This window comes from Ovis aries, chromosome 26 (assembly GCF_016772045.2).
Source record: "Ovis aries strain OAR_USU_Benz2616 breed Rambouillet chromosome 26, ARS-UI_Ramb_v3.0, whole genome shotgun sequence".
NCBI lineage: Eukaryota > Metazoa > Chordata > Mammalia > Artiodactyla > Bovidae > Ovis > Ovis aries.
Window position 1 is genome coordinate 26141421 of NC_056079.1, and position 18513 is coordinate 26159933.

General features: G+C 40.2%; 1 protein-coding gene and 1 pseudogene across 1 annotated transcript in view; one reads left to right on the plus strand and one right to left on the minus strand.

Moving 5' to 3' along the window:
- The window catches only part of TEX15 (testis expressed 15, meiosis and synapsis associated), a 78407-nt gene extending 60241 nt beyond the window's left edge, over positions 1-18166 (minus strand). The window contains exons 1-2 of the mRNA XM_027962577.2: positions 17962-18166; positions 5628-5685 (exon numbers count right to left, since the gene is read on the minus strand). The gene's annotated coding sequence lies outside the window, so the exon portion shown is untranslated. The remainder of the gene's footprint in view (positions 1-5627; positions 5686-17961) is intronic.
- Positions 2382-2865, plus strand: LOC114111019 (ATP synthase subunit d, mitochondrial-like; annotated as a pseudogene).
- Positions 18167-18513: the final 347 nt, after the last annotated feature.

The following is an 18513-nucleotide window of genomic DNA, read 5'->3' on the forward strand; positions in this document are numbered from 1 at the left end:
AAGTTCAGAGGGATAGAGTTAGGAATGTTCTATAGCCCTACATTACATAGAAGGATAAACATACTGATTTAACTTCAGACTTAAGTTACAAATGCATGTTTTAATTTCTAGGCTGTCAGGATAGAGGAATCATTGGTTTGGGGAAGAGTCTCACTCACTGCTTGTAAACAGTGTGACATCTACTTTTTCAAGGACTGCTGCCATTGTGCTGTGTTAATTCCCCTCTCTCCCAGTCTCCTGAGTAGTGTGTTTTCTTACAGAGTTCTTAACTTTTAACTCACTCTCCATTAAGTCTCATTTAAAATTAGAGAAAGCAAACAAACTTATAATAGAGAAAACTAACAAAAGACAAAAATTGTTTCTTTGTAAAAGCCAAAAAAAAAAAATCTTAAAAATACTTCTGCTAAGGCTGAAGACACGAATTTACTACAATTCTTCTATGTATCCCTGTAAAAAAAATTTTTCCAGTTAGAAAAAAATGATTGGAAAATTCATGCAGAAGAACAAGTGCCTGAGAATAGCCAATATCCTTAACTGTTATTAAAATTTATTATGTTACTGTAAACAAAAAATAAAGTATTGGCTCAGGACATACATAAACAGCAGAATCAGAAGAGAATCCAGAAATAAATCTAAGTATCTATGAAAATTTAGGACTTCTCAGGTGGTGCTAGTGGTAAAGAACCCACCTGCCAATACAAGGAGACGTAAGAGACACAGGTTAAATCCCTGGACTGGGAAGATTTGCTGGAGGAGGAAATGGCAACCCACTCCAGTATTTTTGCCATGGACAGGAAGCCTGGCGGGCAACAGTCCATAGGGTCACAAAGAGTCAGACATGACTTAAGTGATTTAGCACATATGAAAATTTAATACATAAAGGTATCTTGCCAAATTGTTAAGAAAGAGATGGTTTATTTATTAAATAGTGCCAACACAAATGGTTATTTTTTTAAAAACAAGACTAGATCCCTGAGAACATAATATAAAAAATTCAAGTTGTTATGGTAGAATTAATTATGACACTCGAGCACTACTCGGCATTTCAGGGGAAAGGGAATCTACAATGTTAGAAAAATTATTAATGAAATGAGTGACTATGAACAAATCTAGCTTCAATAATGATTAAAAAATATGCCAAAAGATTAAAAATACAATGGTGAAAGGGACAGAGATGATGTGGAGCTAAGGGGACTAGGGCACAGATGAAATGGGAGGTATGGGAAAAAAGACTGTGGTTAAAAAGGTTAAGAGAGTGTGTGCAATTCCAGAACAGTGTCAGCTTCTGGTAATGAGTTCCCAAGTGGGAATGAAACATTACATTGAGGAGGCCAAGCGCAAAAGGATCCAGGCCCATGGAAAGGAAGAGGATGACGACAGAAAACCAGAAGGATACATTCCTTGTGATGTCACAATGAACAAATAGAACACTAAGAGGGAAAATAAGAATACTGGAGGATTTTTACAAGATTTCCAATACATCAGGTTGCACTGATCATTGGAGAGCAAAGGAATCTGGTCTATATGATGGGAAGGAAAAGTCTCAGATGAAAGAAATATATAATGTTAACATACAGATATGTTAAATATATAAGGTTAATACCTAATTTTATACAAACAGATTTTCAATAAATGTCTCTTGAATTGGGGAGAGGGGATTGGAGAGAAAGTCAAACAATACATTGGTTTCATGGGCTGGGAAGCTTGAAACCAAATTTTGTTGAAGGGCAGAGAATGCCTCTAAGTTGCTATCATTAAAAACCATCTGTTAAATAATCTCTTCTTTCACCTAAAGAAGGTTATGGACCTTTATTTGTCCATTAATATGGGCAGGATTGTATGTGCTAAGTCGCTTCAGTCATGCCCAACTCTTTGCAACCCTATGGACTGTAGCCCCCAGGCTCTTCTGTCCACAGGTCTTCAGGCAAGAAGACTGGAGTGGATTGCCATGCCCTCTTCCAGGGGATCTTCCCAACCCAGGGACAGAACCCGCGTCTCTTGCACCTCCTGCATTTGCAGACAGGTGCTTTACCACTCACACCACCTGGGCAGGAGCATCTGGCCGAAAATCAGATCATTTCTTCTTAATTAACTCAAAATTCAACATCCATGAAACCATGATTACATGTCACATGTTTCAGTAGATATTTCTAGAGGCTGTTCAAAAGGTTTAATGTCCTTGGCCAGAGGAGCCACCAGTGAGAAGAATGTCACCACAATCGGGGTCAAGCCCAGGAGCAAAGAAGGGGTGTGAAGGCCGGGAGTGTGCCTGAAAGCAGGGCGCACCTGGTCGGAGCCCAGCCCCAGGTCCTCCTGGCAACAGAGGCGGCAGTGAAAAGACTTGGGCTCCTTGCCTAGGGTCTGTTTGTCAGGAAGATCTCATGGTGGCTAGGCAGAAACTTGCTCTAGAAACCACTGACTGGGTAGTTTTGGGGGAGATCATGTCCTGAAAGCAGGCGGCCACGACTAACTCCCTGAAGTCCGGGGGTGGGACTCTCACCTCCAGGCAGACTCCTGTGCCTGAGAAGCCACCTGCCACTGACTAGGCTTACTGTAAGGCCAACGTGGCCAAGGCTGGCTTGGCAGACAACTTTGAGAAGCTTAAAGCCCTGAAGGTTCTGAACCAGAAAATAAATATACTGCCCAGGTGGACACTCAAGAAAAAGAAGATGTGAAAAAACTGTGCTGAGTTTTTGTCCCTCTCAGAGACCAGGATCGGAGGACATGAGAAAGAGCTGGAGAAGATGAAGAACACTAATTCCATCTGATCAGACAACCACTGAGGATGTGAATGAAGTCTTCCCAGAAACCAAACTAGACAAGAAATATCCCTAGTGGCCTCTAAAGCCTATTGCAAATTTATAAGCTTGGGTCTAGGAGAAAGCTCTGGCCCCTGGCCCTTGAATTATAAACTCTGGACATTACAAATAACTATATTCTGGCCAAAAAAAAAAGGTTTAATGTCAACACCGTATGAACACATGTATTTAAAGAAAGCTCGATTTCACTGTAGTAACTTAGAAAGTTCTATTCTTAATTCTCTCTTGAGCTCTTCTTCAACCTGAGGTGTAGCAATGGCGACTTAGAGCTTGGGAGCAGAGCAGGGCATCTGGGGAGCCTGAATGCAGCATGTGCATCATACAGTTGTGTTTAGGTAAACTGCCCCTCAGTCTTATCCACAGAAGATGTGCTAAGTCGCTCAGACGTATCCAACTCTTTGCGACCCTGTGGACCGTCCCCCACCAGGCGCCTCTGTCCATGGGATTCCCCAGGAAAGAATACTGGAGTGGGTTGCCGCGCCCTCCTCCAGGGGATCTTCCCAACCCAGGGCTTAAACCTGTGTCTCTAAATTCTCCTGCACTGGCAAGCAGGTTCTATACCTCTAGCACCACATCTGGGAAGGTGGAAGTTATGGAATCAAAAATGTTTTCTATAACATCTCCATCCTCTTCATATAAAGTTAACCCCAAATCGGAAATAAAACAGCAAAGGAAGTTCAAAAATAGTTTTATTTTGCTTTTAATTTTCTTAAAAATGGCCATTAGGACTATCTTCTGATTTCTTTCCACTCATCATATTTGTCACTGCCAAATCTCAATCTTTCAGAAAGGCACCATGTGGAGATCATCAAATCCTTTTGGAGAACAGGGGCCATCTGTTGAGTCCTACTTCCCCAGAGGGCATTATTCTAAATCAAGACAAGCTTAAAACAACCACATAGTAATTCTAGTAGCTACCTGGACTCACTGGAGAAAATAACAAGGATGATTTAAAAAAAAAAAAAACAACTCCCAAGAGAATAGCTCTGCTTGTTTGACCAGCTCTACTTGTTTGACTAGGTTTAAAAGATTTAGACAAACAGAATTGTGTACTTCTGAAATCAGTGCCCGTACCAGCCACTTCCCCAGGAAGCATGCTGTTATCAAAATTAAGTATCAGACATTAGAACACACTATATCTTTAAACTCCTAGAAATGTACAGTAAAACATTACCATCTTGAACTATTTAGAGAATAAAATCTTATTTCCTTGGAGTGACCTTAATAAAAACATACTATAGAATGTTAACAGGTAAAAATCTGAGAGAAGCTCTCAGATTTGTTTTGAAGACTTTACCAGGGTTGAAAAAGCAATTTTTCCCCAATGCAAAAAAAGTTCAGAACTGATCACTGTGACCAGTTAAAATATGAGGAAAAAATCTAAATGCCAGCCCCAGTTACAGAAAGCTGAGGGTAACCTGGCTAGACAGCTCACACTCATGATTTAATCCAACTGCTCACTTTCCTTCTAAATCTTATGAAACTGGTTTGAAAAAGAATTTTTTTCATCAGTATTTATGATATAATATACAAGAGATCAAGGGCTTCCCTGATGGCTCAGTGGTAAACAATTCGCCTGCCAATGCAGGAAATGCAGGAGATGTGGGTTTGATCCCTGGGTTGGGAAGATCCCCTGGAGAAGGGAATGGCTAACCAGTCCGGTATTCCTGCCTGGAAAATCCCATGAACAGAGGAGCCTGGCGGGCTACAGTTCATACGGTGCAAAGAGTCAGACACAGCTGAGCAACTGAGCATGAAACGAGATCAACAGACAAGGATTTCTTGTCCCAATCCTGCCACTCACTATACATATCTGTTCCTATGCTTTACTGTCCTCATTTGCGCTTCAGGAAGGGTTAAGGCTGTATTATAAACTGTGCCTTTCTCTCTACCACTTAATTTCATCTTCTCTTTAGTTCCATATATATGCAAGAAATTGCACACTGTATGCAAGCCAAAGCCGGAAAAGTTTGATAGCTTCGTAAGTTAAACATCCCTGATCCCTCCTCTCACTTTCAAGTGACTTAGAAAATCTATTTGCCTCGAGCACTTCTGTCTATAACTATGGCACTTTTTTAGTTTTTAAATGTCAACAGTTGGTTCAATTTCCATCATGTGAGACGTTTTGTTTTTAGAATCAACTAAATATCACTTAAAACCCATCTGATTAATATGTGGGTGATGAAATGTGGCAATACCATTTTTGATTAAAAATATGTAAAAATAGAAAAAATCTGGACACAAAAGAACTAAATTTCTTATTCTGCTTATGTTCTGATTCAAAAGACAGTTCCAAATCTTGAATACCACAAATCTTCTAAGTGATATTTGCATATTGACCTGACTTTCCAACTTATTAAAAAATGCAATATCTTTGCTAAATTAAAGTCACTTTTGTATGGGCCAGTCTTCTCCACTGGACTATAATTTACCCATTTTTCTATCTCCAGCACCAACCATAGTTCCTTACAAAATAAGTACCCAATAAATATTCACTGCAAAAGATAAATGCGTATATACTTTAACATATTCCAACTTTAGGTATCTTTTTTTATTGCCAATTATGTATATGAATTGTGAAGTAGAAGAGCTTACCCAAGTGGGTTCAAAAAAGTAGATACAGTATTATAAGTAACAGTAGTAGTGAAGCTGTTATTTTAAATACTTATCACTCTTCAATGGAATTTACCATCATATGGTTATGACTGAGACTCAGTTCATACATGAAAAATGACAAAGGAGTATCTACAAAAAAAGAAAGGCAGAAATATGTAGAGAATTACAGTCATTAACTCCTTCCAGACTCACCTCTTCATTGTCCTCTTCATTCACTGTTTTCCTGCTGGTCTCTGCTCGCCTTTCCCTCCTGTTTGGGGAGAAGGGGGGTTGATGTTCTGCACGTCTCAGTGTCTTCTCTCTTGCACCCTTGCAGTCTCTTCTCCTCCCTCGTTCGTCTTTCCCCACTAAGTCTCTCTCTCCCCTTCAGTACGTTCTCACCTGCTTTTCAGAATCAGCTCACCACCAGCCACCTAGGAGGGAAAACGACACTGCGACAACAGATGAGCTGGCCCTTGGATTTTTACAAACAGCACAAAACACTAAATAACACAGATAGTTTTATGTCACAGTTGTGGTTAACAGTCACTGTAAACAGCTGTGATACACGCTGTGCTCTGTGTAGGTATTTTATATACAGTATCTCATGCAATTTCCACTGGCTGTAGTATTATTCCCATTTTCCTGCTGAAAAAACAGAGACTTGGAAAGTTAAAATACTTGCCTAAGGTTACCCAACTGTGAAGTTGGTTTTCAAGTCCAGGCTTGATGTCTGGATTCTAAACTACTACATTATCTCAACCAGTTCTTAAATTTCTTTCTAGAGCCATTTAAACCCTAATTTCAAGATAATACTATTTACGCCCTTACTATGAAATACCAACTTATGCTTAGATTTCAGGATACTACTACTGATTAAATGGTAGTAGCTACACGTCACTAATCCATACATTAGTATGGGTCCATGCTACATGTTCTCTAATGGGTTGCCATTCTCTTCTCCAGGGGATGTTCCCGATCCAGAGACTGAACCTGGGTCTCCTATACTGCAAGCAGATTCTTTACCAACTGAGCCACCAGGGAAGCCCTCTCTAAGATACGATATCTTTTCATAGTGAAAACATCCAGCAAAATTTTTGACTAACTTTAAAATCTACATTTTTTTCTTTCAGCAAATTAAACATTCAAGAATATAAGAATGTATTTAAAACAGACACCATAGATCCCTTTTTTAAAAAATCATGACCACACACTTTAATTTTTTTTTGGCTATAACATGCGGTTTGTGGGATCTTAGTTTCCCAACCAGGGATCAAACCCAGGTCCATAGCTGTGGAAATGCAAGTCCTAACCACTGGACCACCAGGGAATTCCCCATTACTACACATTTTAAAACTCAGTGTATAAACAGAAAATTTTACCCTTTGCTGAATTTATTGCCTATGTTTCACCCAATTGCTTTAATTGTCATTGCCCAAGAGACCAAAATAAATAAAAGGTGAAAGCAAAAGTCGCTCAGTTGTGTTCGACTCTTTGTGACCCCATGGACTGTACAGTCCGTGGAATTCTCCAGGCCAGAACACTGGAGTTTGCCCTGAAGGACCTAGCCGTTCCCTTCTCCAGGGGATCTTCCAAACCCAGGGATCAAACCCAGGTCTCCTGCATTTCAGGCGGATTCTTTACAAACTGAATCACAAGGGAAGCCCAAATAAAAGGAGAGAATACAAACAATCAAGGGTACGCGTAATCAGGAAAGTTAAAGTGTGAGTCGCTCAGTCATGTCCAACTCTTTGTAACCCCATAGACTATAGCTCGCCAGGCTCCTCTGTCTGTGGAATTCTCCAGGCAAGAATAGTGGAGTGGGTTGCCATTCCCTGCTCCAGGGGATCTTCCTAACCCAGGGATCAAACCCAGGTCTCCCACACTGCAGGCAGATTCTTACCATTTCAGCTATCCAGGAAGCCCTTGAGTAGTCATGAAGTATCAAGGCAATAAGGATGAGAGTCTAGTGCATAAAATGAAATGCTAAATAATCTAGGTAATAGAAATTCTGAGCAATCTGACAGTGATGGTTCATCCTATAGTGTGAGCTGGCAGTCACATAAGAATATAAAAAATGGTATGAAATATTTAGTAACACTTATATGGATATGTACATTTGAAAGTTAATGATTAGTAGCAAATGTTTACCTACTATAATTACAGTAAGTTAAAATATAATTGTTAAGTCAGTACAACAGTAAGAAGCTGAAGCAAACTTGTAAACTAATATGACTGGCATGTCTAAAAAATACATAAACATTTCCAATTTTCTTTTAATTTGATCATGAATGTTGCTCAAGGAAGAATGTTAACATTATGATTTTTGCACAGAGTTGTCCCAGGCTTTCTGGAAGAGTAAAAGAATGGCAAATAAACCCCTGGAACAAGAAAATACTGGTATGGAGACAGTGAAATTACAGAGCAACATCAACCACAGGTTTTTACAAAGATGGTAGGGATCTGGTAAGCCTTTCCACAAATTCATGGAAGATAGTCTATTAAGAGAAAAACTATTAACAGAAGTGTCTTCAAGACTTTTTTCCTCTACTAGTAGCTATCTAGTATAGAAACTCCGACTTGAATCTGCAGAGGATGCATGCATTTGATTCGAATGGGTATGGCTAAAACATCTAACTAAAGTCTCTATTAAACTTAATTCTTGAGAGTCCCTGGAGGTCCAAGTTAGGACTCAGCTCTCACTGCTGAGGGCCTGAGTTCAACTCCTGGTTGGGGAACTGAGATCCTACATACAAGCAAAGAAACAAACAAGTAAACAAAAAAAAAACAACAACAATAAACTTAAGAATTCTGTATTCATTGAGCCTTTTGAGATTTTTTTCTTTACAACAATTTAGCAAGAAAAAAAATGTCTTACAAAAGAGTTGGGGGAAAAAGGCTCAGTTTCACCTCATTTTAATCTGTTTCAGATGCTAAGAAATACTAGAAAATTGTGTTCAGCTGTGGGAAAAAAACCCAAATGAAAGAAATGTCAACTTTCCCATTCTTTGGGAAGTTGTATTAGAGAACAGAAAACAGAGGAACAAATATCAACTCCAGAAGATAAACAAACAACACATGTTTGGGTATAAAATTACACTGGAAAATTAATAAGTGTGTTATGAATTTGTCAAATTAACATATTAAGTGGAGCACAGGGAGCTGGGTGGTAAGCCAAGGTTCAACAGCAGATCACAAGAGGAAATGAAATAAAGAAGTTCGTTCTTCACAAGTCCTAGAGGAAGTACTTGACAAGCCTTAAGGAACCACAAGGGGAGGTCAAGGCAGAGAGCAGAGAGACAAGACCTGAGGCACATGCCTTCCTTAGTGTCTGTGTGCAACGCGGAGAGCTGATTCACTTGAAAAGACCCTGATGCTGGGAAAGATTGAGGACAGGAGGAGAAGGGGACGACAGAGGATGAGATGATTGGATGGCATCACCAACTCAATGGACATGGGTTTGGGTAGACTCCGGGAGTTGTGATGGACAGGGAGGCCTGGCGTGCTGCGGTTCATGGGGTTGCAAAGAGTCGGACACGACTGAGCGACTGAACTGAAGCGCTTCCTGGGTTAAGCCTATACTGATAAACTCAAACCAAATGACCAGGGTTTTGGTAAGCCACATGGGCACAGGAGGGCAAGGCAGTGGGATGGAGAGGGCACAGCTGACTAGCAGTCCTGTCAGAAACCTGCATGTTCCTGTGACTCTGAGTGCCACCATGCAGGGTATGCACTTGCTTGAGGGAACGAGTGTCAGTTTAAGGTCACTGCTGGCTGCTGGGCCAAACCAAATGGATGCCAACAAGAAATACCATGGAGTAGCTTAGCTAAACTCTCAACCAAGCTTGAGATGAAAAGTAGAGAAATGATCAGTGTGGCAAGATTTGGGTAAAGACTCTATTTCAGTCAATTAAGTGCAAGTCATCTAAATAGGTGAGTTTTAAAGTAGTTTTTAAAGAAGTCTGAAAAAAAGAAAGTCTTGTATTGAGAAAAAAGATCTTAACAACACCTTTGGGAGGAAAATACTCTTCAGTAAGTTTGTTAGCCAAGTACGTGTACTTTCCAATTACAGATCACTGGCTATGCAAACACCAGGAACTAATATTCACATGCATGAAATGACCTATATTTCTAGTCTTGGAGAACCAAAGGCAGCAGTTCTCAAATTACAGTCCCGAGACCAGCAGGGTCAGTATCACCTGGAAATGTACAGACAATGAAAATCTTCTGGCTGGATCCTAGACTTATTAATCAGAAACTCTTGGAGCTGGGCCCAGCAATCCGTGACTCGACAAGTTCTCCAGGTGATTCTGATGTAAGCTAAATTTGAGATCTACTGATAGATAATGCTGAGGAAAGCATCCAATCAGCTACATAAGAACCATTCTTTCCTTTCTTCTTTTTAGTGTTAGCAATCGCTTAACTGATATCACTATTAGGTGAAAGAAATGTTCTTAACTGGGAACCTCACTTTCAGACTTAATGCTCCTGCAAAGGACAAATCCAAAAGAAATTTTATAAGAATGTGGTTTTGTTTCGGGGAAGGGAAGGGAGGCAATTATTCATTTAACAAGTATTTAACAAGCAGCTACTTTATTCCAGGCACTCACCAAGAAGGAAAGATAAGGAAGTAGAGAAGAACTCTGAAATCCACCAACAATCAGTGTATTACTAATAACAGGCTGTCTATTCTTGGAGTACACCTAGACAGTAACACCCACATGAGTAATAAGGTATATAATTGAAAGCAATGGACTAGCAAAGCAAAAAACCTTGGTTTATCCCAGATGATCTAGGAGCAGTGGTTCTCAAACTTTTAATATATATCAGAATCACCTAGAGGGCTTATTAAAACAGATTCCTAGGTCCCATCTCTGGAGTTTCCAACCTCAGTATTCTGAGGCTCCCAATTTTTTACTTCTAGTAAATACCCATGTGATGCTGATGGTCCAGGAAGCACATTTTGAGAATCCCCAATCTAGACGATCAAGCACAAAAAAATGTGGGCATTCCACGTAGGAAAAGTCTAGGGATTGCCAGTACATTCCTCAAGACTTATTTCAATTGTATTTATTGCTCAGATTCAGTCTGTTGCCCTCAGGGCAAAGATAAAAGACAAGAAAGAGATTACCTTTTAAGCAATTTTATCATGATAAACTGTGATCAGCTGTCTATGGTGGATCAATAAATCTCCAATATGAGGGATTTCCTAAACTAGAAGCAAAAACGGGTCCTCAAATATTTCCATAATTGTGATGCAGAAATCCAAATCTTGTTTTAATATTCTGTATTATATGGATGGACTTCTCTAAAAAATTTGAGACAAGCTCTCCCTTCGGGTCCAAGGAAAATCCTGTATTTACCTAATTATATGCAGCCAAATGAGAGTAAAGTTAGAAGTAATTTACATGCTTTAAAGACTATCCCAAGGGCCTGGGCTATGGGGAAAGAGCACTTCCAGTTCAGCTGCTTTTCAACAGGAGAATAATTAAAGTTAAGTAGTCCCCAAGGCTTAGGAGTCCCCTGGTTCCTTTCCCTTTAGAGTCTAGAAGCTTTGAGAAAAATAGATCAAGTTCCATAAAGAGGTCAAAGTCATTCTGGCTACAAAGATGAGAAAACAGATCGACTTTCACTAACTCAATCCTCCAGTCCTTAGTCCTTCCTTCAGTCTTCTCAAATGCCAAATTCTGACTGGCTAGACCCAAACAGAATCATTCAACTATGGAGTAAGTTAGCAAATGATAACTTGAAACCTACTGCATAACAAGGAAAATAACCTGGATTACCTAACTGGATTATTTACCCTTATCCTCCATATCAACCTTGTTTTATAATACTTATAGATAAATACAACTTGGGAGTAACTGTTACTATTAGTGAGCCCAAGTATTAAAGAATGCCTTCCTCTAAGATACTGAAACATACTGTATTGTAAATACAGTGGAAAGTCAATGACAACAGCTAGAAAGTTGCCACCTTGCCTGCTTAAGGTTACTTCTTGTCCTCTCTATGCAGAAACAAGAAGAGAGATGATTGCTTAGCCGAAGTCCTGGAAAGTAGATGTTTTGCTGAAAAGTGTAAAATATGTAAGTTGTGTTACCAGACTGTGAAAGATGAAACATAGATCAACATAACCCCAATCTTGAGTGCATTCTCTGCTCAGCAGATGGAAATTATTTGTAAGAGAAGTCAGGGAATTGTTGAAAAGCACAGGGATTAAAATTAGTAGGTAATCTATTACGGCTATGAGACTTTTTAAAAGACATTAGGGAAATACGAAGTAATAATCAAATGACTAATGATAATGACATACAATTTTCAAGAGGCTAAAAAAAAAACCGTGGAAGAGAAATAACAATAAAAGCATCCTATAATCCTGGTAGAAAGATTATGAGTTACTTTCTCTAATAACAAAATAATCTCTAAAATTGGTCAGATCTAAAATCCACACAATTCTTTTTTTTTTAATATTTATTTATTTGGCTGCATTGGATCTCAGTTGTGGCACGTGGGCTTAGTCGCCCTGGTGACATGTGGGATCTTAGTTCCCTGACCAGGGATTGAACCTGAGTATCCTGCACTGGAAGACAGATTCTTAACCACTGGACCACCTGGGAAGTTCCCCACACAATTCATTTTTATTTATGTAGGAAAGATAACTAGATGTGAGGCATCCCTTGGTAAGTATCTAACTAGAACTGAACCAATGGTGAATCAACTTTTCTTCCTGCACTGGCCTGTTTTCTAGTTAAAAACCAAGAGATTCTTCAGACTGCCCTCTTAGATCAATGAACTGTGCACTGAATCATTCTTGCTATTCAAGATGTTCCTCTTGTTTAAGAATATTAAGCTATCTTTCTTTACTGGTCCAAAGAATTCAACAGTAGTTTAATTTTCTACACTTCTTGGTATGGAAAATATAGTCACCAATCATATTCACCTAATATGGTCCACTGAATGTCAAAGTAAGAAATGTACAGCTGAGGCCAGAAACATAAGGTAAAGAAAATTTTTTTAATAGTTAATACTAAACTATGTATATTTGTAATGGAGTCATGTCCAGAAAACACTAATACACAATTATAACTTCTAAATAAATTTATTTAATTATCCACTGTTCTCATGAAAGAGGCAAACGATTCACTTAAAAATTAATCTTTTTCCCATGTTTAAATTTGAGAAGGTAACAACCAGCAATTATCCAATATTCTTTCACATTAGCAACAAACTAATAAAATGTGCATCCTTACTAACATCAGAATAGATTTTAATATATAAAGAACAAACAAGTAGTTTACCAGTGAGGAGAGGGAAGACAGACATAGACTCAGACAGACTAGAAACTTAAAAGGCTTCAAAGAAACCTGCAGGCAAACCTCGAATACTCTCGAGTTCCCAGAAAAAAAGGAACTAGAATGCAAGTCATAGCACCTTAGGCATAGAAGTGAACTTGGATCAGCTTTCTTGACTTCTGTGATGTTATTCTTTTGCTAGACTTTCAGTCCCACTTTTGGATAGTCCATAAATACCACAGTGACCAAAACAGAATAATGTGCTATTAGCTTTTCTTCAGACTCAGCAAAGTTGTAGCAAATAATTCTTTTAAAAAATCAGCATAAATAGTTCATACAGATTGTTTTAAAGAGATTATTATTTAACTCATGCCCTAGATCAGAGATAAATACATTTTTAGCAGCAATTTGGTAAAGCCAGATCACCTGGTTCAAAATCCTGTTCTGCCTCTTCCTAACTGCGGAACTTTGGACCACTTAACCTGAAGCTCTCTGTGCCTGAGCTTCTTCATATATAAAAACAGGAAAATCAGTATCTATTCAGGGGCTGCCCTGGTGACTCAGTGGTAAAGAATCTGCTTGCCAATGTAGGAGACACAGGTTTCATCCCTGATCAGGGAAGATCCCACGGGCCATGGAGCGACTAAGCCCGAGTGCTACGATTACTCCAGAGCCCGGGAGCCCGAACTGCTGAGCCCTCAGACCTAGAGTCAGTGCCACACAAGAGAGGCCACTGCAGTGAGGAGCCCACACCCCGCAACTAGAGAGGAGCCCCCACAAGCCCCAGCTGGAGGTAAGAAAGCCCACACAGCAGCACAGACCCGGCACAGACAAAAAGACATAAACAAAAATTATTTTTAAATACCCAGTAAGTTAATTCAGTTAATCAACACTCTCCTATGGTACTGGTTAACTGAATTAATATATGCAACCCAGAAAAATGACTGCAAGTGCTCTGTAAGTGTTGGCTGTTACCGGTGTATATTTAACATAAAGAAGTGTAATTCTTTAATCCTTACAGTTGAGTATTAAACATCTAACATTCCTCCATCCTTTTTCTTCTAGTTACATTATTTACTGACCTGTGAAACCCTATGCTCTTTTCAGCCTTAAGAAAGAACAAGGATTTTTAGGGGCTAAATGCCTCAGATGGATAGGCGCAAAGTATTTGAAGAAACTAAAATACTTAGTTTAATTGACTGGATGAGGCTTGAAAGATGCCTGCAAACACAAAATTTGGGTCTTGTAGAGACAGAGAGATGGATTGTGGAATGTTTAAAATGTGTTCATTGAAGCTACTTCCTATTCCCTGGCTAAATATGATACCATACAAACACACCCCACAGAACCTAAGGGGTGTATAAACTTTAAACAAGATTGTCATTTCAAGGTCAAAAGGGCTTACAGACTTCCCTGACCACCACTACAATCTGTAATTCTACTAACAAAGAATCTGACTTTACAAAAGCTTTGTCCCTTATGGACTTGTTCAATTACTAATGGCACAAAGGAGTGGTAATGTTTTCATCTATATTAGGAAGTATTTGTTCATATCTTCCTTTACGAATGATCATTCATTTTTTGCTCATAGTTTCTGTTAAGATCAAGCATTAAAATGCTTATGTGAGCTTTAAAAATCTCTCTAAACCAGGCTTTACTTGTAAGTCAGAGTACAGAACACTGCCTTATCAGAACAAGAGGTCACACGAAGGTGCAATACATGTGGATTAATGAGAAAAACAAAGATTGGCGGTCAAAAACCTAGGCTTGAGGTTCCTGCTCTGCTATTAACTAGCTATTTCAGCTTATAAAACCGAAAACGTGTTCTGAAAATAACCTCTCTCAAGTTCACTGCTAAATTTATTTTGGGAGGAGGGAGTCTCACACTTTTTAGAAAGTCTGTTAAGCTATATATCTTCTCCACAAAAAAATGAACACAATTCACTCTTTTTTTTTTTTTTTGGCAAAGAATTAGGAACTTCTGTACTCACTGACGTCCGTATATCCCAAGTTTAAAACTTTTAAATGAGACAATTACAATGGTACCTGCGGATTTAATATAAGAAAATGACAGTTACCCATTTTCATTACCCCCACACTTCGCAGTTTTGCTGTTCAACCTGTAAATATACCAACGCTAATAAGGTTATGCTTAGAAAACTGTAAAGGAAATGCCACTTCATCCTCATCAGCAAAAGGAAAGTGTTTCTCCCACTTGAGGAGTATGTGCTCACCTGGGACATTTGCTATTTCTATCCGGACAAGCTAGACCCTCAAATCAGTGATTTTCTCTATTACATTGAAAGTCGCTCACCCAAGTCTGACTCTGTGACCACATGGACTTGCCCACATAGGCGGCCAGGCTCCTCTGTCCGTGGGATTCTCCAGGCAAGAATACTGGAGTGGGTTGCCATTCCCTTCTCCAGGGGATCTTCCCGACCCAGGGATAGAACCCAGGCCTCCTGCATAGCAGGCGGATTCTTTACCATCTGAGCCAGCACTCAGTATTGTCCTCAAAATTCTCAAGTTGAATTACAGTAAGCCTCTTGAAGACACTTAAAAAAAAAAAAATTTGTGTGTATCTAGGGTCTAATAAGCACTACCAAAGCTATCCAAAAAGGAAACTTAGGTTCTGATAAGGACTGAACCATTCACAGCCGCACTGCCGGAAGCCGTAGCAAGAGCTTTGCCAGAGTCTCAGCTGTTGTAATTAAAGACAGACCCTCAGGAGCAGCTATCATTAGTGTTGAAGTGCTGTAATTATAAAGGCTTTGCATTATGTGGATTACACATTTCAAGCATACAGAGTTGCTACCAGACCTCAGGGACGATCTTTAATCAAATTTTCTCTATGCATGTGTTTAAATTTTTCTAAACTTCGCTTAACTTGTTGTGAAACTTTATCTAACCATGTAAAACAGAGAGATCTCTATAGAAGTTCTGACACTCTAACTCTACTACTTGACTAATTTTAAAAACCAAAGCATTACAAAGTAAAAACCAACCACCCAAGAGCATCACTTAAATAGACACATCAGATCAACAAATAAAATACTGCTGCTCTGGAAATAATTGTTGGACCAAAAAAAATCACTGTTTAAAATAATAAGTATAAGCAACAAAATATGAATGGAATAAAACAAAGATTTAGAGGAAAAGCAATTTCAACTGTGCAACACAGTCACGGTTTGTGATCCAACAGAAAAAGTGCAGGCATTTCAAACCCTCTAAATCATCCTTCAATGAAGTACAGATATTTCTAAATAAATGAGAAAGGAAACAGGAACACAGAAAAGCAAACCAAAGTAGTATGCTTACCAAAAGACCGTAATTGCCAGTTTTCTAAAATTAAGTACTGTGAAAATGGTGCCTATTTTCCCAAACTTAAGATTCTGCAACCCAAGTATAGTATGATTATTGTTGTTTAGCCACTAAGTCCTGGCCGACTCTTGCAACCCCATGGACTGTAGCCCGCCAGGCTTCCACATCCATCTTTCTTGGGATGGAGTGGGTTGCCATTTTCTTCTCCCAGGTATCTTCCTGACCAAGGGATAGAACCCCCATCTCTTGAGTTGGCAGGTGTATTCTTTACCGCTGTGAAGCCCACATTATGATAGCCTTCAGTATCAGTTCAGTTCAGTCACTCAGTGGTGTCCGACTCTTCGGGACCCCATGAATTGCAGCACGCCAGGCCTCCCCGTCCATTACCAACTCCCGGAGTTTACCCAAACTCATGTCCATGCCTTCAGCATAATAAAACATAATTTTACAACTTAAAAGTGCCCATGTACACTAGTTGTACTAGAGAAAAAGTGTACCAGAAAAAAAGTGATTCTCATATAACTTGTCATTGAGTAAAAATGAAACAATATTTTTTATTAACAAAAGTACTATATTTTACTGGTTCTATAAAGTAATTTTTACATATTCTTGACATACATTGAGCTATAATTGACATATCACTTTCAGGTGTACAACATTCCATATGTATATACTGCAAAGTGGTAAAAACATTAACATATTAAATGATAAAAGTAAAAAATGGCTAAAAATTATACTAAAATTGATATTATCACTAGCCACTAAGTAGAAATTCCAGAAAATGTAAACAAAAGTTATGCTATTTTTTCTCATTGTTCAACAACTCTATAGATAATTCCTATTTTTTCCCCCCAGTCATATGAATTCTTCCATGTTTTTTTAAAGGAAAATGTGCATGGGTATTCAAGATACTTGAGCATTCTCTCCAAATTTTGACATCTTTATGTTTCAGTAAGGTTTGGCTATTTAAGGATCTGGGCAATAAAGCAGACTTATTTTTGTTTTAATTGAAAGCTTTTAAGACACTGAGCAATGATCGAGTATCGAAAATGTTTCTAAATTCTGACTTCACTCCTCCAGTCCCCTTGGGCCTCAAATGTTAAAACGGTACCCTCCTTTCCAATCAACAATATCTTCTGAATGAAGCCTTAAACCTTTTAAGAATATCTCATCAACGAAACTAACAGTTTTCTAAACGTGAACTCAAAACCATTTAAAGCCTGTACTACTTCTATTCCGTCTACACATACACGACACACTGTCGAAAAGAGAATTCAAAAATTTAGTTATAATTTTGTGCCACTCTGATTTCATACTTTGAAACAGTCCCATATTCATCTGTCGCTCCCAAAAGCGAATAATGCACTCACAGTTGGGATGCTTCACACTGCACTTGGAATCCACAATTTTGAAAACTTGAGGGAACTTGCAGTTACCAACAACCTCAGCAGGTTTTCTGTAACATCATTAATCACTACTAAGTCGTTTCTTTCCACACAGCCATGACGGCGGCCAAGTACATCAAATAAATACTGAGAAACTAATTGGAATATTGAGCATTCCAAACAAATGGAGAAAATTCAACCCTAAGCAAGGGAAGGATGGAAACTGCCTTGAAAGATCTAAGCGGGCGCGAGTTTAGGAAATGGCTCAAACTAAACTACCTGGCAGTGGGAAGACGTTTTTGCACCCACACCACCGTGGGATCTTAGGCGTTTCACGCAGTTCAGAGAACTGAATCAAGGAGTCAAGAACTACCGACCACACAGCAGCCTCGCAAACACTCCACCCAGCCCTTACAACGGCCGCGTCGCTCGGGACACGCGGCGGCCGCACCGCCGTGCGCGTTAGGTCCGCCCGCCCGGCGGGGCTGCTCACCCCTCGCCGGTGCCCGAACGCCCTTCGCGCCCCGCTCCCGAGCCGCCCTCGCCTACCCGAGCGCCCCCAAGTCCACCCGCTCCTGCAGCGAGACAGCGGAGGGCCAGCGCCGGCGGGCATCGTCCGGAGAGCGCGGGCTCTGACCCGAGGCGACGCGGCGCGCGGACAGCCGAAGCGGCCCGGGCGGTTCAGCGTCTCGGGGCGCCTGGAGAGCAGCTGTCACTCGGGCGACGTTCGGCGTCTCGCGCTCGGTGTGAACCTGAGGGGGCGGCGTGTGCCCGGAGAAGCCACGCCCACCAGAGCGGCCTCGGCCCCGCCCCCAGGATGCCGCCACCCCCCCCCCCCCCGCGCCCCAACAATCCCCACCCACCCATCCTCCACTTCAGCCTCTGCGGCCCGCGACGAACGCGAGTGGCTTCCTTCCGAAGGCCCGCAGGATTCCAGGCGCTCTTCAACGCTTTCGGGCGACAGAGAACCCCGGATCTCCGGGCGCGGGCCTTCCCCCTCCCGCTGCCTCGGCGTCACCCAAGAGAAGCTAAAAGTTCACTTTAGGCATCGGGGAGTTCACTCCCCTTGCAGGCCCCACCTTTGGGTCCAAATGCTGAACT